This window comes from Oncorhynchus gorbuscha, linkage group LG01, assembly GCF_021184085.1.
Source record: "Oncorhynchus gorbuscha isolate QuinsamMale2020 ecotype Even-year linkage group LG01, OgorEven_v1.0, whole genome shotgun sequence".
Classification (NCBI taxonomy): domain Eukaryota; kingdom Metazoa; phylum Chordata; class Actinopteri; order Salmoniformes; family Salmonidae; genus Oncorhynchus; species Oncorhynchus gorbuscha.
Genome location: NC_060173.1, coordinates 56,774,132 through 56,794,367, shown reverse-complemented (window position 1 = coordinate 56,794,367; position 20,236 = coordinate 56,774,132). Strand labels below are relative to the sequence as shown.

General features: G+C 41.0%; 1 protein-coding gene across 1 annotated transcript in view; it reads right to left on the bottom strand.

Moving 5' to 3' along the window:
• Positions 1-18,520, bottom strand: part of lingo1a (leucine rich repeat and Ig domain containing 1a) — a 53,762-nt gene extending 35,242 nt beyond the window's left edge. Inside the window, exon 1 of the mRNA XM_046357424.1 lies at positions 18,049-18,520. The gene's annotated coding sequence lies outside the window, so the exon portion shown is untranslated. The remainder of the gene's footprint in view (positions 1-18,048) is intronic.
• Positions 18,521-20,236: the final 1,716 nt, after the last annotated feature.

Below are 20,236 nucleotides of genomic sequence, written 5' to 3'. Positions count from 1 at the left end.
AGATCTCTTTGTGTTGGGAAATCTAATTAGGTCCCAAAAACATTTCATATCAAAACAAATCAAAACCTATCTGAGTGTTGAGATCTGTGATGCATTCTGCCACTCAGCCATTAATTTATGAGAATGACTTGTCTCTTGCTTTTGTTTCCTGTGAAATGAAAGTGTCTTCTATGAGAGGATTCCTTTATAAGCCAAGCACACACTCGCTGTTTGAGATGTGTTATCAAATACACCCTGTGGAAGGGCATCTTGCCTCCTTGTCAGAATAGTATCAATATGAAGCACTGTATTTGAACTGTGAGCTATAGCCATGCTAGCCCCTGAGTGTGGTCTTTCTCCTATACCATTACATAGGTGGAGCACCCTTGCCCCCATTCCTAGATATTGAACAGTAATATACCATGGCAATGCATCATCTGTTGATATCAAACCATTTTGGAGACATTTAGCGATGCTTATCTTCATTGTGTAGTGTTGGTTTCCACATTGGTAAGTGAATATGACATGGGACTTTTATACAGTAGTTTCTTATTTAAATTAGTTTCAATTGAATATCCAACATGTAAAAATATTAAACTAGGGAAAATACTAAAATAGCAGGTTTCTTGAAGGCAGATTCCTGAATGCGTGCCCAGGATTGCCCCAAGGCATAAGACTTCAATTTGCCACAGAGCCAACACTCGAGGCTGGCCGAGCAGCCAAGGTGAATGGCACTGACTGCCGGCATTCCTTATCGGCGCTCCTTATTAAAAACATATCAGGAGACAGCTCCATGAACGGCAAAGAATCTGAATGATTTATTTTACATTTGCATATCTACCAAATGCTCAGGCTGGGGGAAACTGCATTAGTGGGGGGAAATTAATTCCAAGGCTCCTTTTTAGGCATAGCCTAACACCGGCATCACCAATTTACCAAGCCCATTACTTGTCATCTTAAGTAAAAAATTGAATGCATATAGGGAGTCGTATTACAGTTCAGTACAAGACACAGTGTCTTCCTGAATTGATTTCCCTTTTTATTCAGTCCCACCTGCCGATCATCCCTAATGAGATAGAGTTGAGTTCACTTTGGCCCCCCTTCTTGCATCTTGGGGCCCCCAAAACCTGTTCTTTCCCCTTCCCAGTCCCGCAGGTACCCAACTACTTTGAGCTTCACAGACAGACAAGGTCAAATAGCATTTCATGTTCTCGTCTTTGATCGTCACTTTCACTCTTTCATCAATCTTGCCACTCTCCTCCATCTCTCCCGTTAAACTCGGTGTGCTCATCCCATTAACATGACATCATTTGATGGGAAGCAGGCGAGGGAAAATCCATCACTAAAGCCAATGCATAGAACATCTGCATGGACGTGTACAGTTGAAGTCGGAAGTTTACATACAGTGGGGCAAAAAAGTATTTAGTCAGCCACCAATTGTGCAAGTTCTCCCACTTAAAAAGATGAGAGAGGCCTGTCATTTTCATCATAGGTACACTTCAACTATGACCGACAAAATGAGAAAATAAAATCCAGAAAATCACATTGTAGGAATTTTTATGAATTTATTTGCAAATGATGGTGGATAGAGATCCAATATCAGCAACCATCACTCCTGTGTTCCAATGGTACGTTGTGTTAGCTAATCCAAGTGTATCATTTTAAAAGGCAAATTTATCAATAGAAAACCATTTTGCAATTATCTTAGCACAGCTGAAAACTGTATTGCTGATTAAAGAAGCAATACAACTGGCCTTTTTAGACTAGTTGAGTATCTGGAGCATCAGCATTTGTGGGTTTGATTACAGGCTCAAAATGGCCAGAAACAAAGACCTTTCTTCTGAAACTCGTCAGTCTAATTCTTGTTCTGAGAAATTTAGGCTATTCCAAGCGAGAAACTGCCAAGAAACTGAGGATCTCGTACAACGCTGCTCTGGCTCCCCAATGGTGGAACAAACTCCCTCACGACGCCAGGACAGCGGAGTCAATCACCACCTTCCGGAGACACCTGAAACCCCACCTCTTTAAGGAATACCTAGGATAGGATAAAGTAATCCTTCTCACCCCCCCCCCCTTAAAAGATTTAGATGCACTATTGTAAAGTGGCTGTTCCACTGGATGTCATAAGGTGAATGCACCAATTTGTAAGTCGCTCTGGATAAGAGCTCAAACTATCTCTAACCAGAATAGAAAGACGAGTGGGAGGCCCCGGTGCACAACTGAGCAAGAGGACAAGTACATTAGAGTGTCTAGTTTGAGAAACAGATGCATCAAGTCCTCAACTGGCAGCTTCATTAAATTCATTAAATAGTACACGCAAAATACCAGTCTCAACATCAACAGTGATGCTGGCCTTCTAGGCAGAGTTGCAAAGAAAAAGCCATATCTCAGACTGGCCAATAAAAATTAAAGATTAAGATGAGCAAAAGAACACAGACACTGGACAGGGGAAGATTGTAAAAAAAAAGGTGTTATGGACAGACAAATCTTAGATTGAGGTGTTCGGATCACAAAAAAGAACAGAGACGCAGAAAAAAATGAAGATGCTAGAGGAGTGCTTGACGCCGTCTGTCAAGCATGGTGGAGGCAATGTGATGGTCTGGGAGTGCGTTGGTGGTGGTAAAGTGGGAGATTTGTACAGGGTAAAAGGGATCTTGAAGAAGGAAGGCTATCACTCAATTTTACAAAGCAATGCCATATCCTGTGATTGGTGCTTAATTGGAGCCAATTTCCTCCTACAACAGCACCATGATCCAAAGCACAGCTCCAAACTATGCAAGAACTATTTATGAAGCAGTCAGCTATCTATAATGGAGTGGCCAGCACAGTCACCGGATCTCAACCCTTATTGAGCTGTAGTGGGAGCAGCTTGACCGTATGGTACATAAGAAGTGCCCATCAAGCCAATCCAATTTGTGGGAGGTGCTTCAGGAAGCATGGGGTGAAATCTCTTCAGATTACCTCAACAAATTGACAACTATTTTGTTACATGGCAAAAGCCCTATTCGGACAGGATTCATTTTTACTTAGGTCAGGTAATGTAATTAAGTGTATGAGCACAAAACAACACATCTGTCATTTTTGTCAAATTTGCTATGTCAGTAATTTTCACATTGTGGTAGTGTAATAATCCCAGCCTGAATAACCTACTTTTTTGTCAACCTCCCAGGTCTTCTAATAATTCTTATCACGTGTGAGCCAACATTTCTGTGTTTTGAGGGATATTACTGTTTAAAAGGTGCTAAACGTAGTTTTTGTTAGAACATGGGAACAAAATGATGCTTAAAACATAACTGATGCTCTATAGTAATACAAGTCCCGTACGAATAGGGCTTTAGACGACACATTATGGGTTATTACTCATTTGCTGGAAAACAGAGATTAGCAGTCAGTTTCAATTACCTAAAAGAAGATTGAAACAATTATGATATCCCTCATGCTCTTTAGGAATATTGGATGTTGGCATATCAAATGTATCATTACTCAATGAATTAAATTATTTCCTCAAATCTTATTACATTCATACAATTAGCTTCTAAGAGAATTTGGGTGGAGAGTGGCAGAGAATTCTTCTTCTATGGTGCATTCAAGAGTTGAATTGCAGGAGGTCTTATAGTTTAGAAACTCAGAGAGCAATAACACTTGACTACAGTAAGTCAAATTAAAACAAGCATCAAATCAAATGTATTTATATATCCCTTCTTACATCAGCTGATATCTCAAAGTGCTGTACAGAAAGCCAGTCTAAAACCCCAAACAGCAAGCAATGCAGGTGTAGATGCACGGTGGCTAGGAAAAACTCCCTAGAAAGGCCAAAACCTAGGAAGAAACCTAGAGAGGAACCAGGCTATGAGGGATGGCCAGTCCTCTTCTGGCTCTGCCGGGTGGAGATTATAACAGAACCTGGCCAAGATGTTCAAATGTTCATAAATGACCAGCATGGTCAAATAATAATAATCACAGCAGTTGTCGAGGGTGCAGCAAGTCAGCACCTCAGGAGCAAATGTGAGTTGGCTTTTCATAGCCGATCATTAAGAGTATCTCTACCGCTCCTGCTGTCTCAAGAGCATGAACCAACCATCTTCCCATCTCCTCTCTGCAGACTGGCATTACACCAACCTCTCCAAAAATCAAATATTGAATGCTCTTTTATTTTTTGACATAAAAATTGTTCTGCAAGGGCTCTTAATTTCGAAGGAAGAACTGTTTGTTTTCATGATTTCCTTAATCGAAAATAGATACCCCTGTAGATACCCCTATAGACCAACACTGAACAACCAGAGACTTCTCCCCGCCCTTTCAGGGCTGGCCGTCTCAGGTTCTGGACACTCTTGCATCCTACCTGGCTAGGCCGTTCCTACTAGAGGTCGACCGATTATGATTTTTCAACACTGATACCGGTTATTGGAAGACCAAAAAAAGCTGATACTGATTAATCTGACGTTTTTTAATTTGTAATAATGACAATTACAACAATACTGAATGAACACTTATTTTAACTTAATATAATACATCAATAAAATCAATTTAGCCTCAAATAAATCATGCAAAAACTATGTGTTGGAGAAGAAAGTGCAATATGTGCCATGCAAGAAAGCTAACGTTTAAGTTACTTGCTGGGAACATATGAAAGCTGGTGGTTCCTTTTAACCTCTGCACACGGAACCCAGTAGCGGGCTGAAATTCGACAACATACGGTGATCGCTACATAAATAGTCATATTAAACATTCATGAAATTACAAGTGTCTCACATGTTTTCGAAAGCCTAGAATCTTGCTAATCCAACTGCGTTGTCAGATTTAAAAAAGGATTTACTACGAAAGAATACGATGTGATTATCTGAGGATAGAGCCCCATAAAAAACAACTATTTCAACCCCAGATTTGATTCTCAACACAATCCTGTCTCAGAGCTCTACGTACAATTCCTTCAACCTCATAGCTTGGTTTTTGCTCTGACATACACTGTCAACCTTATATAGACAGGTGTGTGCCTTTCCAAATCATGTCCAATCAATTGAATGTGTCATAGGTGGATGCCAATCAAGTTGTAGAAACATCTCAAGGTTTCTCAATGGAAACAGGATGCACCTGAGCTCAATTTCAAGTCTCGTAGCAAAGGGTCTGAATATTTCAAAAAAATATATTTCTAAAAACCTGTTTTCGCTTTGTCATTATGGTGTATTGTGCGCAGATAAAAAAAACATCTTTATTTAACTAGGCAAGTCAGTTAAGAACAAATTATTATTTACAATGACGGCCTACCCCGACAAAACCCGGACGACACTGGGCCAATTGTGCACCGCCCTATGGGACTCCCAATCACGACCGGATGTGATACTCAGATTGATGAGGAAATTGTTTAATTTAATCTATTTTAGAATAAGTCTGTAACGTAACAAAATGTGGAAAAGGGGAAGGGGTCTGAATACTTTCCTAATGCACTGTACACCAGATATCTCCTCACGGAAGCATGCCTCCCTACTGGTCGATAAACTGAAATCTGACCTCCTGTTTCCTCCTGCACTTTCCCCTCCATCGATAGCTTTATCACTCTGTTTTGAATCCCTCTCCATCTCTTCCACTATGTCTCAATCCATTCCTCTCTCCTTCCCTCTCTTTCTGACCGACCCTTATTAGAAGCCTGGTAAGAAAGCACAGGTTGTTTCTCTTGTTTAAGACATTGGCAAAAACACACACAACTGCTTTTCTTGACTTGCTCATTCCACAAAGCCACAGACTCATGAAAGGCTATGAACACTATTCTACTTCAGCTCTTTTAGAGTACTAAAAATCAAGATTTTCCTTTGTTCCACTGGAAAAGGACACATTATTGCAGACCATGACTACACTGGCTGTGGCTGTTGACAGACCGATTAAAAGCAACCACATTGATCCCGTGAATTGAAGAGACAATGGGCTTGAAACACATTCAAATATTAGAATTATCTGAGAAGCTGTAATTCGAGCATCAGGGAGGGCCCATTTCCATGCAGTGGTTGAATGCAGAGAGCACGTCTTTAATGAATTCTAATGTGATTAACTGACAGTAATGTCTCTCTGAGTCGGGGCAACAAAAAAAGGGGCCTCTGTTAGACGTCTGGATCTTTTTAAAGAGATGGGCACCCATTAAAGCGTTAGATCTGGTTAAAAATGTATTGGCTTTGAGAGTATGCATTAAGAGCCTGTGGATATTTTTTTTATATCCAGCAAAAGCTTTTCCGTCAATCCAAAGGGCCTGCATCAATGTTGCTTTTGTAGGATAAAAAAAATATCTTTGCTTTGACAATACTGTGAACTGTTCTTAGTGATTTAATGAAAAATAACAACTGAAATCATTCTGATCTGAATTTGTCATTCAAGTCGAAATTGAAGGGTGCTGGGTTCCATGGGGTCGTGCGAACGCTCTGACTTTCTTTCTCATCAGTCGAAGGGGTAAGCTAACCGGAGGCAGATGAGAGTGTGGAGAAGAGCACTCATATTGAAACGTTGCACCAACTATCTCAACAGGGTATTTTTACAGCCATTATTTCTGGGATTTAGTACACAACTCAAGCCCTTATCCCCTACACACTGGAGTGTTGTTCTAGTAGTAGCCATTGAAAACTCACTTATGCCTATTGCATCTCTTTTACACCTGGATCAAAGTACAGTTTATCTCAAACAGAAACGGGCCACAAAAACCCTAAACTGTCGAAACCTAATGAATAATGAACCCGGTCACAGCTCCATAACATATACTGCTGAGTGTACGAAACATTAAGAACACCTGTTCTTTCCATGACAGACTGACCAGGTGAATCTAATTTTATTTGTAAGTAACACTTACTTACAAGCTCTTACCAAACATTGCAGTTCAAACATTACCAAACATTGCAGTTCAAGAAAAAGAGTTAAGAAAATATTAACTAAACAAAACTAAGGTAAAAAATGTAAAGCAACACAATAACGAGGATAATATACAGGGGGTACCAGTACTGAGTCAATGTGTGTGGGGGGGGGGGGGGTACAGGTTAGTCGACGTAATTTGCACATGTAGGTAGGGGTAAAGTGACAATGTATAGATAATAAACTGTGAGTAAAAGCAGTGTAAAAACAAAGGGGGGGGGGGGGGGGGGGGGGGTCAATGTAAATAGTCCAAGTGGCTATTTGATAAATTGTTCAGCAGTCTTATGGTTTGGGAATCCAAGTGATAGCTCCTTATTGATGTCACTTGTTAAATCCACTTCAATCAGTGTCGATGAAAGGGAGGATACAGGTTAAATAACACATTTTAAGCCTTGAGACAAGGATTGCGTATGTGTGCTATTCAGAATGTCAAGACAAGTGCCTTTGAAAGGGGTATGGTAGTAAGTGCCAGGCACACTGGTTTGTGCTGCAACACTGCTGGGTTTGTCACGCTCAACAGTTTCCTGTGTGTATCAAGAATGGTCCACCACAGAAAGGTCATCCCGGCCAACTTGACACAACTGTGGGAAGCATTAGAGTCAACATGGACCAGCATCCCTGTGGAACACTTTCAACACCTTCCATGCCCCCTAACAAATTGAGGCTGTTCTGAGGGCAAAAGGGGAGGGTGCAACTAAATATTAGAACGGTGTTCCTAGTGTTTTATAAACTCAGTGTATATCAATGTGGCCGCCATAAAAAATAAACAAACCCAAATTACAGAACTGCTTTTGGGCGCTGCTTACCTCAGCTACTTCTATTATTTTACCCAGGTGGTGCTAGCTGATGCTGGTTGTCTCTATCCTCTCACAGCGAGGCAGGAAACCCTACGGAGACCCCACACTGGGCCGTTAACCGCCCATCTTAATGCAATTTACAGCTCCCCCCCATTTGGCGAGTGACACGCATGTCCATCATCACATCCTTCCAATGATGGGTGATGCAGTTTAATTTGTTCCCGGCAATGCCGGCACCGGCCGAGGCACTGATTGCCCCATGTGCACTGAATACTGATTTTCCCGCCATGGAGGGCCACAGTAAGCACAATCACTCCTCCAAAGCCCTTGACCCAAGACCTCGCCCAACACCACCACAACAGCCTTTTACAATAATGCATCCTCCTGAGCACTACAAGTGCTGTATGACAGGCTGTTATTCCTACCACCGACCGAGATGATAGAGTGAACGTCAATGATGCATTTTACATGGCACAGGACGTGGAGGATGTTGGATGTGCACAGGCAGCTGCTTCCCACAGTTGTGTCAAGTTGGCTGGATGTCCTTTGGGTGGTGGACCATTCTTGAAATGTGCGCGAAAGACCCAGCAGCAATGCAGTTCTTGACAAACCGATGCGCCTGGCACCTACTACAATACCCCGCTCAAAGGCACTTAAATATTTTTCTTAGCCCATTCACTCTCTGAACGGCACACATACACAAAAACAGCATGAAAATGTATGCACTCACTACTGTAAATCGCTCTGGATAAGAGCGTCTGCTAAATGAATAAAATGTCAAATGTAAATGGCATGGAAAGAGCCTAATGTTTTGTACACTCCGTGTATATCAAGTATTTTCTAATCCAATGTGAGTGAATGCTCTCTACAGTTCCCTATTTACGCAACAGGGAGACAAAACTTGAGCTTGGAAAGAAGATGCTTGCTTTAATCCTAATGGCAGAATAAATGAGGCAAGGAACAGCTTCTGGAAATATCACTGTCGAAGTGAACGTCAGGCATCCAATTCTGGTGGCTATTGCCATTTTAAGACACGCAGCTATTGTTTCTGTTACCTCAGGGTTCACAACGTGTATGGGCAGTAACTCTGAACTTCATAAATGCCCACTGGCATTTTCTCAAGGATCCAATCAGTCAGTGCATGGTCCATTTCAATTATCATTTGGTTCTTACAGACCTGCTTCTCTCCTTTGGTTCTTACGGACAACTCTCAGGGTTTAACACAGATGATTAAACTGGGTATGTCATTTCCATTTCATCGCATAGCAAAGTACCACATGGGGATTGAGCGGTGAACTGCAGTTGTGATCGATTACAACACTGCATTACTATGTTGTTAAAGCAGAAGTCCAAGGTTTGGTTTATTTTTTCAATTCACCAACATAATGTGCCTATCGGTGTAATAGAATGGAGAGTAATTGTAAATATCATAAGTGTAAGACATTTGGAGTGTACAACGGTATGTCCATGAATAGATAACAGTTCATGTGGCCAACAAAGCCTCAGATTGCAACCTACCACCATTGTCTTGTAATAACCTCATGATCACCCATAAAGTATGTCCTGTCCTCTATGCAAGATGTAACCCTTTTCTCCGGTCTTAAAACTGTCCTTTCATTTTAAGGCACCTCGGCAAATCAAATAGAGAAAATAGTGATTCAACATGGCTCTTACCACTGAAGTGGAACATTTTATTTAAAGATTAGTGCTTGTTCTATATAGCGGCTGTTCTATTTTTGCCAGTCTCAATGACAATACACCTGATTTGTTCTGAAAGTGGTTATGTACGAGCCATACTTCAGCTTTCTGAAAAGCTGAAACGCACAGTCATTATACCAGAGCTTTTAGATCCACAACATGGTCTCCAAATGTGAATATGGCAACATGCACTCCATCTGACCAATTGTGACAAGAGATATGTAGTGTGGACCTTTGTTTAGTGGATCTGGGTCTTGTTTCCTCGATCTCGAACAAACCCCCAAAATCTGTTACGGGTCTCAGGCTAAGGTTCCATATACAGATGTAGAAACTATTATCCCATATGGACATGTAGAAACTATTATCCCATCCCATTTACAGATTTTAAAACAATTATCTGTAAATGGGGCCTCAGCCCAAGGCCTGTAAAACCTCCATAGCGTTAAGTAAGAATTTGAATTACAAAAAAAGTGCAATAAATACCATTTCAACTGCATTGTTTGCATCCGAGTTGTCTCCCAAAAAAACACTGTTGCAACTAGTGCTGAGCAATTAACTGAAATATCAGATATTTTCGGTTGTTAAATAACTAATTGGCCAATGTCGGTTCAAGTATTTGAATTCCATTTTGTCCTGTTTTTTTTCTGTTAGCGCGATGTGCAGATTCTGTAGAGAGAAATCAGATCAAGCCTAAATTGTGCGATTTAGTAGGGACTTGTAGTTTCCAACAAGCCAATATTCTACATAGTTTAGCGCAGAACTTTTGGGGTACTTAACAACAATGACCGTAATCCAATGCGCAACACAGAGACTGAGAGAAGAGAGAACACTCAATCGAGAGGGATAAAAAGCAGTTGCTTCGCAAGCCTAAAAATATATTCTCTAAGTGATTGATAGTTTGAAATAAAGTTATCAAATTAAACAAATATTTTATTAAAGTAAAGTCATGTGAATAAATGGTTAATAAGAGATAAACAACTTTACCTGGGTATGGGGTAAGTTGAGTTTACACTCTGAATTCTGGCTAAACTTGGAATATTGTTAATTATCAGGTATCCTATTGAAATATTGAATGCTATAGTCTTGTCTACACCAGAGGTTAATGGTTATCTGTAGGAGGAATACAGTGTCTTGAGAAAGTATTCGGCCCCCTTGACCTTTGCGACCTTTTGCCACATTTCAGGCTTCAAACATAAAGATATAAAACTGTATTTTTTTGTGAAAAATCAACAAGTGGGACACAATCATGATGTAGAATGACATTTATTGGATATTTCAAACTTTTTTAACAAATCAAAAACTGAAAAATTGGGTGTGCAAAAATTATTCAGCCCCTTTACTTTCAGTGTAGCAAACTCTCTCCAGAAGTTCAGTGAGGATCTCTGAATGATCCAATGTTGACCTAAATGACTAATGATGATAAATACAATCCACCTGTGTGTAATCAAGTCTCCGTATAAATGCACCTGCACTGTGATAGTCTCAGAGGTCCGTTAAAAGCGCAGAGAGCATCATGAAGAACAAGGAACACACCAGGCAGGTCCGAGATACTGTTGTGAAGAAGTTTAAAGCAGGATTTGGATACAAAAAGATTTCCCAAGCTTTAAACATCCCAAGGAGCTCTGTGCAAGCGATAATATTGAAATGGAAGGAGTATCAGACCACTGCAAATCTACCAAGACCTGGCCGTCCCTCTAAACTTTCAGCTCATACAAGGAGAAGACTGATCAGAGATGCAGCCAAGATGCCCATGATCACTCTGGATGAACTGCAGAGATCTACAGCTGAGGGGGAAGACTCTGTCCATAGGACAACAATCAGTTGTATATTGCAAAAATCTGGCCTTTATGGAAGAGTGGCAAGAAGAAAGCCATTTCTTAAAGATATCCATAAAAAGTGTCGTTTAAAGTTTGCCACAAGCCACCTGGGAGACACACCAAACATGTGGAAGAAGGTGCACTGGTCAGATGAAACCAAAATTGAACTTTTTGGCAACAATGCAAAATGTTATGTTTGGCGTAAAAGCAACACCCTGAACACACCATCCCCACTGTCAAACATGGTGGTGGCAGCATGAGGGCTGCCCACCAAAACTCATGGACCAGGCAGGAGGGCATTAATTAGAGAACAACAAAGAGACAAAGAAAACTGAAGGAGCTGCAAAGCTCCACAGTGGAAATTGGAGTATCTGTCCATAGGACCACTTTAAGCCGTAAACTCAACAGAGCTGGGCTTTAAGGAAGAGTGTCCAGAAAAAAGCTATTGCTTAATTAAAGAAAAACATATCTGAACATGTTTGGTGTTCTGTCAAACATGGTGGTGGCAGCATCATGGTTTGGGCCTGCTTTTCTTCAGCAGGGACAGGGAAGATGGTTAAAATTGATGGGAAGATGGATGGAGCCAAATACAGGACCATTCTGGAAGAAAACCTGATGGAGTCTGCAAAAGACCTGAGACTGGGATGGAGATTTGTCTTCCAACAAGACAATGATCCAAAACATAAAGCAAAATATACAATGGAATGGTTCAAAAATAAACATATCCAGGTGTTAGAATGGCCAAGTCAATGTCCAGACCTGAATCCAATCGAGAATCTGTGGAAAGAACTGAAAACTGCTGTTCACAAATGCTCTCCATTCAACCTCACTGAGCTCGAGCTGTTTTGCAAGGAGGAATGGGAAAATATTTCAGTCTCTCGATGTGCAAAACTGATAGAGACATACCCCAAGCGACTTACAGCTGTAATCGCAGCAAAAGGTGGCGCTACAAAGTATTAACTTAAGGGGGCTGAATAATTTTGCACGCCCAATTTTTCAGTTTTTGATTTGTTAAAAAAGTTTGAAATATCCAATAAATGTCGTTCAACTTCATGATTGTGTCCCACTTGTTGATGATTCTTCACAAAAAAATACAGTTTTATATCTTTATGTTTGAAGCCTGAAATGTGGCAAAAGGTCGCAAAGTTCAAGGGGGCCGAATACTTTCGCAAGGCACTGTATATATGGGAGGCAATTAAGCTTGGAATGTATTGAGTAAAGGAAGGGCAATCACATGTGGAAGGCACTGATAAGGGTGGAACGATGTGGTTTAGTGAGGAAGGGGTCGAAGGTCAGGTCTCATTAAGGGAGAATAAACAGTTTATTGCCCGTATCCCTTAACTTCCTGCCTAGCAATAAAGATGTCATGTTTAGAGAGAAGGAGGAGACTCCACACAAATTGGGGTATATATATATACAGTTGAAGTTGGAAAATTACATACACTTAGGTTGGAGTCAATAAAACTTGTTATTCAACCACTCCACACATTTCTTGTTAACAAACTATAGTTTTGGCAAGTCGGTTAGGACATCTACTTTGTGCATGACACAAGTAATTTTTCCAACAATTCCAGTGGGCCAGAAGTTTATGTACTCTAACTTGACTGTGCCTTTGAACAGCATGGAAAATTCCATAAAATTATGTCATGGCTTTAGAAGCTTCTGATAGGCTAATTGACATCATTTGAGTGGATTGGAGGGGACAAAGATCATACTTTTTGGAGAAATGTCCTCTGGTCTGATGAAACAAAAATTGAACTGTTTGGCCATAATGACCATCGTTATGTTTACTGATGGTCGACACTGATAGTGGCTAATATTTAACATGATAGAAATAGGAAACAGAGAAAGTTTGCCTTTACTGAAGACATTAGAGTGCCCATCCCTGCAAGTTAAAAGGCAGTACAATTTAAATTCTGCATAACTTTTCTGTGGGAAGGTTGATATGTTGATATACTTCAGTTTGCGGCCGTATGACTGTTTCACATTTGTTGGCAGCGATTATCAGGTAAAATGTACCTAAAACAAGTGTAATTTATATTTACAATTCCCTTATCCAAACAGATGACTAATTTACCTAGCTCTTATCACATTGACTACTAAATTACAGTGCAAGGAGACTGGTGTGATTTCTATCTAAAAACAAATTAAGTAGATGCTTTCCCACTTGGAACCAGTAGGTTCGCTAGACCTTATTCATGGTTTCCTTACGTGTGAAGGTGATGGAATGAAGTCAAGGTCAGAATAGTATCTGTAGACACACCTCTGCCACACTTTAATTTATTAGATTTCCACCCAAAACGGAATCAGGGCCATTATGCATAAAACTGACCAAATGTAATCATTATTGGTATGGGGTATAGTGGCAACTTACCCCAAGGCAAACATTTTCACTATCTTAGCCCACACTGCTATAAGGACAGAATTGCAAGCTAGGTTTACCACTGTATACTGTAGCAAACACCAACTGATGTCCAAAACAATCTACTTCTTGTTTAGATATAATAATCATGACACCTATAATACAAATCCACTTGACTTTGTGAAAATCCGTTTGTTGGACCTAAATATTTAGTCAAGATACATTTTGTGTATGGTTTCCTATAAACACTGGGTGGCTCAACAAACCAATTTGGCTCAACTTACCCCATTCTCCCCTACATGAAGCACACAGTATTAACATTGTACGTTAGTTACGACGCCTCATAAACACCATCAAATGTGACAGGGGGGGGGACTAGGCTTTGGCTGTTTTACATGTCACTGAGTTTTATCTCAAGGCCATGGAAGGAAACAATAAATGTCATCATACGGAGGTTCAACCCTGACTGAGCGGAGAGAAGAGGAGAGAGGGATAAGGCAATGTATAACAACTGTTCCCCAAGTGACACATTTGAAGACAAACCATCCACATCAAGCTGCTCGGGAGGATTTCACACCAGAAGGAGAAATGCAGCTCACTGCTGGAGTCCACAACTGAGGCAACATGAAACACTCTGCAACACAGCATCTTAACAAACACTGCCACCGCCACTCCGGCAGACCTTGAAAAATTGCATATGGCTGTCCTGGAATGAATCACACAGAGGAGACTGCTGCTACTAAGATTTAAAGGAGGACTACCAAGGACAAACACGGAGGTACAGAGGAGATTGGAAACCAAATAAAAAAAGACACCTCCCGCTAACAAACTCAGTGCCAGCCTCGAACTGTCCTTTGAACAACGCATTTGCCTTGAGGCATTACACTGACAACATTGAGGTAGCATCGGGTGAAAAGGGCCAAGTAAACAACTTAATTGGTCTCCCCCTATGTCAACTGAAAATAATGTGCTATGTCATCACAGAAATTACCAAATGACAGCCTCACAACGGGGACTAATAAACACCTTGTCAACACAGCAGAAGGTGTCAGCGTTACACCAAGGATGAGTGTCTCTCAGCGACACTGGAACACATCATAAGCCAATATTAGACTCACTGGCACTGCCGGTCATTTGGTGGAACTAAGTACTGCACTGTAGGTTGTCAAGCCTTCAGTCATGTTGTCTTATTTACACACTACACTTATTTCCCAACCTTGAGGTTATGTGGCGTAGGTAAGCACTTTAGGTTGTACTGTCTGATTTTTTTTCCCCAACCTCAAACGTGGCTATGTACTAGACACAGGTTACATATTGAATTGCAACCAGTCAAAATGCAAAATCTGATGAAGGTGATTATAATGCAGCAATAATCCCCTCTTGATGTTGGAATTATGTATGGTTTACTGCATGCATGACATGGGAATATCGGACTGTATTTGATCAAATAAAGACAATGTAACCATCATATATGTCAAAACCTAATGGTATTAAGTGTAAGCTTTGCATTTGTCACAACAAATATACTAAAAGGAAAATTCCTTTATTGCCAGTTGCTAAGTGCCTACCCATGTATACCACAATATATTGAGATATAGTATATATGGGTAGGCATAAGCAACGAGTAATATATTATAACATCTGCTTTGGGGTTGGGTTGCCCCAGTATCTGTACATTAGAGATGTCGACAATGAGTATGACGTGTCTCCTCTCTAACGCCCAGGAAGCTCTGATTCAAACTCCCATTAGACAGCTCTGCAAGCATTATGTTGTCAAAATAAGTTTGTTACTCACCAAAGATGGAGTTTCACTGAGGAACTACCTTCATTTACTCCCATTCCACCCGGTGTGTTCTTCCTTATGATATAAAAATATTTCAACCTTTTTTGGAAGTACATAACGGCCGTAACGAGTGTAAAAGAAGATAGTTGGGTGCTCAGCGAAACTACACATATTTTGACATAACGCTTTGCAAAGCTGTTTCATGGGAGTTTGAAGCAGAGCTTCCTGGGCATTAAGGCTTGCACACTTCGCACCTAATGTGAATCTAAAGCTGGTCTGACAATCGTTCAGCGCCCTGTGTTTTAGGTACCACCCGCTGTTGATCGTTGCGCACTCGGTTCTCAAATTACGTTCAGAATTGCTAAGTACTCTCCGACAGCAAACGCTATCGGTGTGTCTGAGCCCTTACTGAGGAGAAATGTTATACTCATCGTCGACATCTTACACACAGATACCGGGGCATTTAATCTGCATCTGTCTATCCTTCATCGGGGGTGAAAAGGTGAACGCCATTGACAGGCAGTGCAACAGCAAGGTTGCCAAGCTTTAATTTGTTTAATGAAGGCAGGGTGATTGGATAAAGCGGATAACACTTAGCCTACTATCAGCTGCGGTTAGCAGCAGCCCCCTTGATTTAATGCCCAGATAGGCATACAACCAAAAGCTCTTGCGGAACAAACAACAACAATATTGGTGAAAACAATGAGAATACACACTGCCACACCCTTGCAGATGTTAAGCTGTCTCCAACATCTCCAGACTTCAAGCATCCATCATCTACATGGCTTGTGTTCCACAGATAGCAGGGATGCTGCTTTATTATCCGAGATGACATCTACAGTGAAGCTGCTCTCCCTGTTTCTCTCCTCCCTTAGGCTATTTATAACCCAAAATACATCAGTTTATGAATGTCAGAAGGGCACCAGCATCGCACAGTCTTATGATATAATATTTATATGATATATAGTTATGACAATAAGAAACTGGTATTTGTTTTTTAAAAAGGGGACAGACATTGGAATCCAGGTAGGCTACAACAAAGGAACAATGTAGCATTATGCTCAAGTTAAATATGCAAGATACAGTCTTGGATAAACACACATTTTAGTTGCATACTTGATCAACTAACATTATGGCAACCAGCATTGAGACTAATTTTGGATGCACATTATTCCAACCAAATCAACAACATGAGAACAATGAGTGGTTGTTATGCTGCACATGTAGTGAGAGCCATCTGCCTCTTTTCAAATACTCTTTTCCCTATAAATAAAATATGACTGATCACAAAGCTCACTCCTGCGTCACAGTGTGACTGAGTTGTAATCCATACATTTTCACGGGCATAGGGCGAGAAACCTTTTATGATGCTGAATATACTCATCCTTCACCACCCTCACTGATAACACACACGCCACACAGAAAGATCACACACACACACTATCATGGCACACACACACACAGAGAGAACAGAAAGAGAGGAGGGAGAGAGAGAAATACATGTCCTGAATCACCAACTGGTACCCCTTTTTCAGTAGTCTATCTAGAGGGTATAGTCTTAATGATCTCAATCATACCTACAAGTACACAGGATGAATTAGAAAAAGGTTACTACACTTGAATTAGCACATTAATGGTTTGGTAATTCACCTGAAGAGGATGTGAATATCTCTATTATGTATAGTCTACTGCCTATTCAAATTCCTTACTATTGTCAGGGAAACTTACAACATTCAGCTTTCAGTCTCTATAAATCAGGTGCATAATCAATATTGTATTGGAACATTATTAAAGGCAATTTAATTAATCATAGTCAGGTGTACGTTTTCACAATGACCAAACATTTTAATGCATTGTGGTAATAAGAAAACGGAGGCATTTACGCATCTAAATTGTTTGAAATACATTCTGTATTTGGATACCGATTTGGATAGGCTACAATACATATCTCGAAACCCACGCACCAGTCTAGTAAACCGGAGCCCGCCCTGCTCTCTCTCCCCTTGCACCGTCTGTAACACGACTTTTGGCCGACACTGAGTAATGGTTACATGCACACAATAATACGATAATTGTGAATAGTAATGTAATAGTTCGATGTAAACATGTACATGCGTTGCAAGAATAACGATTTCTCGAAAAAAAACTGTTTACATGCACACATCTGAAATCAGACAAGCCGAAGGGACTTTGATACATGCAGAAAATCGCCAATCAAAATAAACGTTCTACCACAGCGACCATGTTATTTTTGTGAAAAATAATTGATTCTGATTTCGGACGTATAACGTTTGTATGGGAAAACTATTTCTAAAATGCATACTTTCCATTTTTCCGAACTCACTTCACTGGGGCAAAAGCAGGAGGCTCGCGCTGCTCTTGCTAGCACATGCGCAAATCAAATACACCACTGAAACGTAACGTTACACGTCTTAATAATTCGAAAGATTGCTCAGAAACCAATGTGTTTTAATTGGTATATGCTTGCATCAAATATGACTTTACGCCGATTAAGATAAATAAATAGCATGAATAATGCCATGCTCGGCCTACTGCAATAATCAGTTTAATATCGAGTTATTAATATGCATGTAAACGTACTCATTATTGACATTAATTGAACATTAATACAAATGGTATCCATTTCGAGTGTCCTTTCTAAATTGATCAGGTTGGTACCACAGCAACAATACTAGCAGCGGGCGAGTCTAAAGGGCTACTCACCTACTACTGCTGTTTCCAAACATCCTTACGCATATCTCCCAACGGCAACTCCCTGTCAAGAAAGAGGCAAATTGAGACCCCCTATCTCGAGTCCATTGCTTTGAAAGACACGTTTTTTAAAAAAACACGGTTCCCCCAGATTCCGATACCGCCTGTGACTTAATAGAAATGGATAGTCCGGAGGAACTGCCCTATTCTTCTGTCTACCGACGACGCACTGGTTCCTCTCTCCAACAGCTCGCTATCCCTCGGTCGGAAAGGGGCTCCCAATGCGCCTTCAATCGTCCACTAGGAAAAGGATGCGAGTGAAGTGAGCAACTCCCACGCATTCGTTCCTAAGAACACTGTTCTCTCTCCTTGAGGCAAGTCTGCACGGTCAGACTCGAGATGGATATTGTGTGACTGTCGTCTGTAGCTGCAGTTCGCTTTCTTGTCCTCAGAGTTGAGGGAGGCACAAAACTGATGCATGCACCTTGTTCGGACCACAGTCAGTGTATGTAGATTAGTGTTCTCACTCACGCATGTTTGACGCATATTCATTTGCACGTGATTTAGCCTATTCATCCCACACACACACTTATTTTAGAGCGACCAAAGTGATGCATCGAATTGGATGATTAAACACAAACTCCCTACTTAGTAATGCAGTTTTCATTAAATGAGATTATAAAGACATAGCCTATAGGGCCATTCATTCATCTCAGTGGGTATGCACTCCAAGTAAACCCAATGGTCTTCAATAAACCTTCATCACTTGAAGACTGAGGGATGATGCTAGTCCATGAACCTGAATGTAGTGTATCTGATTTAAATACAGTTAAGATAATTAAGTCTTTAACATATAGGTTTCTAAAAAATATCGCCTGTGCCTATTCTGTAAAGAAAGCAGTACTTATTTTGAAGACCTGGTGGCACTGTCTGCCTCAAATAATCCACACACTCTGACTCCTCAACATTTACAGGGATTTTGGAAATGCCATGACACATGCTCTCAGATAATGTTGAGGAGGACGATATAATGGCTCATTGGTCTCTGCAATTGAAATAAATGTTATGTATCTATATATTGATCAAAGTATACCTCACCATTCCACTTAATGCAAGTACCTTTGCTTTTTCAGATAATACTGAAAAAGCCTTGCAACATTGCCTCACCCACACTTTGTGATTTATATTCATGTTGAGAGTGCACGACCATTTTGGATGTATCTAATGTACTTGTCTCATGGTGTTAAAATACTTTTCCTCCACTCCATGTGTTCCCCAACCTCTTGCATGGAATCTGTGGACCCCTCAGTGCAACTTTTGCCACCAAGGCATCCCAGCTACATGTGAATGTCATCAGCATCAGTTCACGCATGGGCAAGAGGCCCTGGCTTTGAGGACAAGGTGTTTTTTGAGGCATTGGCCTATGTGTTCAACCACTCCGTGGGGAAACATGCCTCAGCTTTCCGGAGCAATACATTGACTGGGCTTAATTGCACTGTCATATCACCAGCTCTCCCAGGGAATCGAAAATCAGTGAGGGAGGCAGAAACTGTCATGCAGGTGAATGAGGACCCAAAAGCGACTTGGCGAAAACAGAGTATTTAATCCAGAATAAACTTTACAAAACAAAAAGCATAATACTACACGTAAAGACAAGAACAGACTGGAGACTTGATCGAGAACTGCCGGTTGCCTCGGGAAGGCACTTGAACCTAGCAGACTCAGACACCTGCTCACCACGCAGCATCTGAGGGAAACACGACACGACAGGGCAAAACATTGACACAGCACGGTGAATTATAAATGAGGATCCGACAGGGCAGGTACGGGAAACAAGGAGTGAAATAGGGACTCTAATCAGGGAAAAGGATCGGGAACAGGTGTGGGAAGACTAAATGATGATTAGGGAATAGGAACAGCTGGGAGCAGGAACGGAACGATAGAGAGAAGAGAGAGCGAGAGAGTGAGAGAGGGAGGGGGAGAGAGAGGGATAGAAAGAGGGAAAGAACCTAATAAGACCAGCAGAGGGAAACGAATAGAATGGGAAGCACAGGGACAAGACAAGATAATAAATGACAAAACATGACAGTACCCCCCACTCACCGAGCGCCTCCTGGCGCACTCGAGGAGGAATCCTGGCGGCAACGGAGGAAATCATCAATGAGTGAACGGTCCAGCACGTCCCGAGACGGAACCCAAC